Source organism: Lolium perenne, chromosome 5 (genome assembly GCF_019359855.2).
Source record: "Lolium perenne isolate Kyuss_39 chromosome 5, Kyuss_2.0, whole genome shotgun sequence".
In the NCBI taxonomy this organism is placed as follows: Eukaryota; Viridiplantae; Streptophyta; class Magnoliopsida; order Poales; family Poaceae; genus Lolium; species Lolium perenne.
This window is the reverse complement of record NC_067248.2, coordinates 183,637,651-183,644,739: the sequence shown is the minus strand read 5'-3', so window position 1 is coordinate 183,644,739 and position 7,089 is coordinate 183,637,651. Positions and strand designations below refer to the sequence as shown.

The 7,089-nt window shown below is 49.6% G+C and overlaps 1 pseudogene; it reads left to right on the top strand.

Moving 5' to 3' along the window:
- The first annotated feature begins 2,030 nt into the window (after positions 1–2,030).
- Positions 2,031–3,037, top strand: LOC127298096 (uncharacterized; annotated as a pseudogene).
- The last annotated feature ends 4,052 nt before the right edge of the window (positions 3,038–7,089 follow it).

Genomic DNA, 7,089 nt, shown 5'->3' with positions numbered 1-7,089 from the left:
GCTTCCCTACGTGATTCCTCGGTAACACACAACATGCCATGTATCCGAACGCCATGCTCCCAACGGAGGAACGACATCGAGATGCCGCCATTGCGCTGATTCTACTCTGAACCTAGGCTTTCGCCTAGACACACCTCAACAACGCCTCCAAGGAGGGAACGACACTCACAGGCACCGTCTTCGCCGGTACCAACAAGGCGGATAGACTTTCGTCCGTATAGCCGCACACCGCCCACACTACCCACTGGATTGGGGCAGTCGATCTTGTCAATTACACCGCCGCGGTAGTACCTCGCCATCGGAGCTAGCCACATCATCATGGTCCACCAACACCAAGCACAACCGAGAGGACAAGTTCATCTCCTTCCTCCAACCCAGACATGTCGCAATCTCCACACCACCATCTGCATGTACCAGGCTGTCGACCGCTCCGTCGGGCCACTCCTGGTTAACGGTTGAGCGACGCACCTGCTCCCTAAAACCCAGCTCATACCCATAACGGACCCAGATCAGGCTCGCGCCTCCACCTCCCTCTATGTCGCCAGCGCCCTCGGGAAGCTCCGTAGCGCACCCATGTCGCACAATAGCTGGTCGCTGCATCAGAGAACTCGCTGCTTCTGAAGACCCAAAGAAAATGACCAAAGAGTGGATCAATTTCTCAAGCGGAGATCAAATAGACACGCATGCATCGCTAGGTATGAACGGACACGCAAGGCATCTTATCCAACCTCGGTACTCATTTTCGATCGTGCCGACGTGTCCAACATATATGGCAGTGTTGTAGTCCTCGATGCTCCCTCTGCCCCTGGCTCTGGACGCAGCCGAGGAGTAGCGGCACCGCACATCGGGGACAGGAGAGGTTGAATGCTCCTCCGCCGAACCCCACGTTTTCGAGAGGGCACCGAAACCGTCCTTGCTCTTCTCCGGATGACCCTGCCGCTGGCCATATCATCACTTAGAGCCCTGGGTGCTCGTAGGGGAGGATAGGGACAGAACGCAGTGGTACCCTAGGCGGCGCACCCGAGGTGTGATCGTTCGAGGTAAGTGGCCGTGTGGGAGGAGGGATAGGCTTGGGGTGAACGGGTTGATTTTCACGAAACAAAGGTGCTATAAAACGTAGGAAAAGGTCTACATAACCCCCACAATTATGCCATTTCGGACGGAGAGCCCCCTAAACTACAAATTGACATACTTAACCCCCCAAAGTTTACAAAACAAGGCTTCCTGGAAAAAAAAAAGTTTACAAAACAAGGCAACTGACTCCCTAGCCTCTTGTTACGGAGTAGCTTATTTGCATTTCGGTTTTGCCACATGGCACTATGTCATTCGCCCAACGTGGTAGTCAGTTGATAAAAAAAAGTCAACATCGCTGGACCTCATCCCAACGCAGATCTCCACTAACACCGGCGCACATCTGCACCAACACTCGCGCCCGGCGTTGTCCACACAAGCTGCTGCAGGTCCAGAACCGGAGGCCAGGCGGCTTCGGGGGGACGCTCTCTCCGGCGAGGAGAATGCTGGGGAGGCGCCGGAGTGATGTTGAGGTTCGAAACGGGGAGGAGAGGGGAGCACGTCGGCGGTGGATCCCAGGGCGGCGCGCGGTGGTGCAGTTGTGGGGCGGACACGGCCTGGGGGAGAACAATGCCCGCAGCCGCCAGCCGCACTACGGGACGCGCCTCCAGGCTGCCTCCAAATGCCTCCACGACGTACCGACAGACAGATATGAAGGACAGGAGCAATGCAACTGTGCAAGTGCAATTGATTCCGTGAGCCAGCAGTTCATTGGTTTTTTTTTTTTTTTTTTTTTTTTTTTTTGATTCGGAGCCATGTATCCTTTGATCATTTCTAATCCATACTCGGTAGGTTCTCGTTCTTTTCCGTATCCTGCACCGACTCTGTAAACGAGCGATCGTCCTGGTATATAAATATGGACGAGTGACTCGGCTGTAGCTACCGATCGAGTAGCATCGCTTCTAAAATCTCTATACTACTAACCCGCCGCCTCTCGGTTGGAGGAATCAGCAGCAAAGATGGCCGTCGGCAACCAGCGGAAACACCTCTTTATCGTAATGAGCGACAAAAAACCTGATTACTTTGTGCACAGCATCAGCATCAGACACCTCTTCCAGCCCGGTCCCTCCCGAGGGGCCATGGAGATTCGTATCCTCCCCAACCCCATTGGACAGATCCACAAGCCCATCGCCACTCACGAGAGAATCGACCTCGCCCTCGCCGACGACGGCTCTACCTTGGTAGGCGTCGGCACTTTCAAGCGCACCGTCATGTACGATACAAGGTCTGGCGTTACGTCATCAGGGCCGGAGATGCAGGGCCGCAAGACCGGCGGCGCCTACGTCGTCCCACTGGGGGCAGACTATACGCGCTCAACCGCTGTCTCACCGGATACGACGAAGGTAACCACTTCGGCGAGGACCTCCTACCCGCCAGCGGCTCCTGGCGCATTCTCCCAGAGCCTCCGCCCGACTTCAGGTACCTGAACGATTTCCAGATCGTTTGCCAGCTAACGGCCTACTTCACCACCGGCGACCATATCTGGGTCTCGGCGCAGGAGAGGGGCACGTACTCTTTCCACACCGGACGCCGCATGTGGCGCAAAGAGGGTGACTGCGAGCTGCCCTTCTACCACCGCGCCCTCTTTATCCCCGAGCTAGACAACCTCTGCTTCGGCCTCTGCTCCAAGCGCCGCCACCTCTTGGCCGTCGACGTCCAGCAATCCCCGCCGGTCGTCCGGTATACTTGGGAGGACACATTCCCCAAGTGGGTCCGTGAGAATGGCAACGTCTGCGGCTTCATGCCAGAAGGCAGCCTTGTCTACCTTGGGGGCGGCAAGTTCTGCATTGCTTGGACTGTCTTGATGGACACGGTCGACGGCCACAGGAAGACTTTCATCCACTTAATGGCCCTGCAAATCATCAAGACTTCTACGCTCACCGGCAAGAAGCAGCTCCGGATCGTCAAGCACAAGGTTTGCTGCTACAAAATGCCAAGCCATGGCCTGATGGCTCATCTTTTTTAGCCACGCTGAAAACTAAACATCACCGACCTGCTTGGCATGGTTTGCAACTCACGACGCTGGAATTCATGGGTCATTCACTCATTCCTGACTTGTTCTCAAGAGGCATCGAATATTGCAGGTCCGAGGCTCTGGTCGCGCATGAGGAAGAGGAACGACTGCTCGTTGGAGGTTGTTCAACCAAAGCTTAATGTGTGGAAGCTAGCAAGAAGCAATTTTTTTTTGCGAATAGGACACTAGCGTTAAAATAAACACCGAATCAGTACAAAACAGCCCATAAAAACAGAAATTACAATGAAATTCTTGAACCCTTCATCTTCAACCTCCAGACCATATCGACGACACATCTGAAAGAATATTTCATGATCTCTGAGTTTTGTGTGTTTGTTAACAACACCGGTGACAATTTAACCGTGTGCTAAGTGGTTTACAGATATGGAAAAGATATCACAGGAAAATCTCGACCCACTCAAAAAGGAAGAAAAGAAGAAGGAGGAACCTGGAGTCTGGCCCTGGCCGGCACTGCCGGTGATTCCAGGCCGGCACTGCCGGCCTGCCTGTCGACCTGCTGATTCAGAATTGTGGCCGGCACTGCCGGCGTCTCAAGGCCGGCACTGCCGGCGATTCATCTCCAACGGGCAGAAATGCTGGTGGGGTATAAATACCCCCCTTCTCCTACCTTGGAAGGTTGCAAAACCCTAAGAACTCCATCCTCCATTGCTGAGCCACCAAGAACACCAAAATAGCCAGATCTCCTCCCTCAACCACCCAAATCACTTGTGCTTTGGAGAATCGAAGGAGAAGACCCCGATCTACATCCTCACCGAAGCATTTTTCATTTCCCCCTCTTATGCTTGAGGGCCCCCTTGCTAGTGTTCCTCTTTGGATCCCTAGTTGATTTGTGTTGATGTATTGTTGTTGATTGTTGTGTTGTAACATATTTGGGAGCCTCCAATTCAGTTGTGGATGTGTGCCTCAAGAACCTTGTAAAGGCCCGGTTTCCGCCTCGAGGAAATCCCTTAGTGGAAGTGGGCTAGGCCTTCATGGCGTTGCTCACAGGAGATCTGAGTGAAACCTTCGTGGCTGTTGGTTTGGCTTTCGTAGCAACCACACTCCTCCAAATGTAGACGTACCTTCTTGCAAAGGAAGGGAACTACGGGAATCATCTCCGTGTCATCGCGTGCTCCACTCTTGGTTACCTCTATCCTATTCTATCTCTTATATTGTGTAGCTATATCTTGTGTAGTTGTTTACCTTGTCATATAGGTAAATTCACTTAGTTGCATATCTAGAGAATTTACCTTTGTGTCAAGCCTAAATTGAAAAAGAACTAAAAATTGGGTAGCACCTATTCACCCCCCCTCTAGGTGCGGCATACGATCCTTTCAATTGGTATCAGAGCCTCGGCTCTTATTTCGGGCTTAACCGCCTAAGAGTATGCCGGACGAAGGACCTATGGAAGGGGAGGCTAAGATGGTCACCATGGATGATATCAATTCGTTGAGGTCATCCATGGAAGCTCAAATGGAAAGCATGAGAAAGATGATTTCCGAGCTTTTGACTCCGCCCCGTCCCGTGGCTCCCACCAAAGAGGTTAATGTCACGGATGCGTTAGAATAGGGAAATGCTTCGGTATTACCCTCCTCTACCAAACCCGCGAATGGTGATAACTTAAACACTATCACATCTCCCATTGCATCTCCTAGGGGAACTAGTGGAGGTGAGAGCTACAATCGAGTGGCTCCATCTTTTCTATCTCCCGATATACCGGTTCCCCATCCTCATATAAACATTCGGGGCGACCAACCTAAGTTTTCCGTTAATGATTTCGATACTTGGCAATTTGAGTTTAGCTCTCATGTTCGCAGTGCCTCGAATGAACTTTGGAGAATCATCGTGGAAGGCTTCAAGCCTTACAACCCCGACAAGTTGACTAGAAGAGAAGCGGTTGATAGTCAACTCAACAACACCGCCTTGCACATGATTCAAACTAGTGTGGGGACAAAGGAGTTGTCTCGTGTTCGGCATTTCACCACCGCCAAGGATGCTTGGGATGGTTTGGCCGCTAGTTGCATTGGAAGTGAGAGCACAAGAAGGAACAAGTATAATGCTCTTCGGAATAAAGCCGAAGGATTCATGAGGCTACCGGATGAAGATCATGAAGACATGTATGGAAGACTTCTCACTGTTGCCGGCGCTTTCCGGAATGTTGGTGCCACTCACATCGATGACTCTTGGATCAAGGAAAAGTACATTGATTGCATGATGCTGTTTGAACCTATTGATGTCAAGACTCTTGTCGGTAGAGAATGCTATCCCTCTCTCACCTCTCAACAAGCCGTGCACGAGATGCAAGCTCTCAAGGTGCTTGAGCAAAACTCTCATGATTCTCGCAATCGTGCTCTTGGGATGTCAAAAGGGTCCAACCTTGCCTTGGTGGTCAACTCCGTGGAAGAAGTGATTCCTCAAGAATCTTATAGGGCATCTTGGAGCATGTCCTATCCGGAAGACTTGGAACACCACTACCATGACCACATGGCATTCCATGCAAACACCTTTTGGATTGACCCATCCAAGGCCAAAGAAGACAACATCAAGAGAAACAACTCAAGGGGTCCCTCAAGCTCGGGCCCAAGAACAAGATCTTGCTACAATTGCAATGACAAGCGCCATTTCATTGCCGAATGTCCCTATGAGAATAGGGAGACTCATGGTGGAAGGCTCATCCCCAAGGACAAGAGCAAAGACTCAAAGGGCAAGTATTCAAAGCCGCCCAACAAGAAATTCTATAACAAGAACAAGAAGGGCAAAAGGCCCTCAAGGATTGTGCTAGTGACTAAAGAAGAATACTCTTCCGATGAGATTGAAAGTGCTAGTGATGATGAAGAGGAAAGCTCAAGAGAAGTGGCCGCCATTGTCACTACCAACATTCCCTCTTCCTCTCTCTTTGATTCACCCAATGAGAATCCTCAATTCAAGAATGCACATTGCTTCATGGCAAGGTCCACCTTGGACACATCAATTGTGCTATCAACTCAAGAAGAGTATACCTCCGGAGATGATGATGTTGATGATGAAGAAGATGCAACCTCAAATGGATTGGTTGCCCTTGCCTACCTCTCCACTAACTCTTCATCAACAAGTGAATCTCCGAATGAGGTCATTCATGTGGAGGAAGAAAGTTACCTCATGGCTAAATCTTCCGAGGTATCATCTCCTAACCCCTCTACGCCTAACATTTCAAATGATCTAGGGGTTGATCTTGCTAGTCTAAAAGTGAAACAAGAAATGCTAGAGTTTGATGATTTCATTCTTAACCTACACGGTAACACTAAGAAGCATGTTTCAAATCTCATGGTTCGTATAGCTCAACTAAATGGTACTCTTGAGAAAAAGTGCCAAATAGAAAGAGAAGACTCTCTAGAAATACATGCTCTTAAAAATGCTCTTGAGGAATGTCAAGAAACCATAGCATGTCTTGAAGAGAGGCTAGAAAATCTTGAAGAACCTCAAGATAAACTTAACAAGCTCACTATAGCTAGAGATCTTGCTAGAGCTAAGACTAAAGTGCTTATAAAGGAAAAGACCAAATTTGGTGTTGATCATGAGAAACTTGTGAAGGATCTAGATGAACTAGACAAGGCTCACAAAGCCTTGAAGAGTGAATACTCTCTCCTCTCCAATTCTTATGAGCAACTTCAAATTAGGCTTGCTTCATATGACATACCTAGTACCTCTACTCCTTCATGTGATCATGCAAATATTATTGAGGAAAATGCTAGGTTGAAGGATGAACTTTCTAAGGCCTCCTCTCCCCAAAGTAAATTTTCCTTGGATGATCTTTTGAGTAAGCAAAGGTCAAACAATGGGAAGGAGGGACTTGGCTATAATGCCAAGGCTAAAAAGGCAAACAAGAAAAAGTCCAAGCCCGCACATGAGAAAGTCACCAATAATGGTGAAACCCTAAAGGGCAAAACCATTAATGATGATGGTGCGGGAATTGATAACCCTCACTATGTTCTTTTTAAAGATTATTATGGTGATGTTTATGCTAA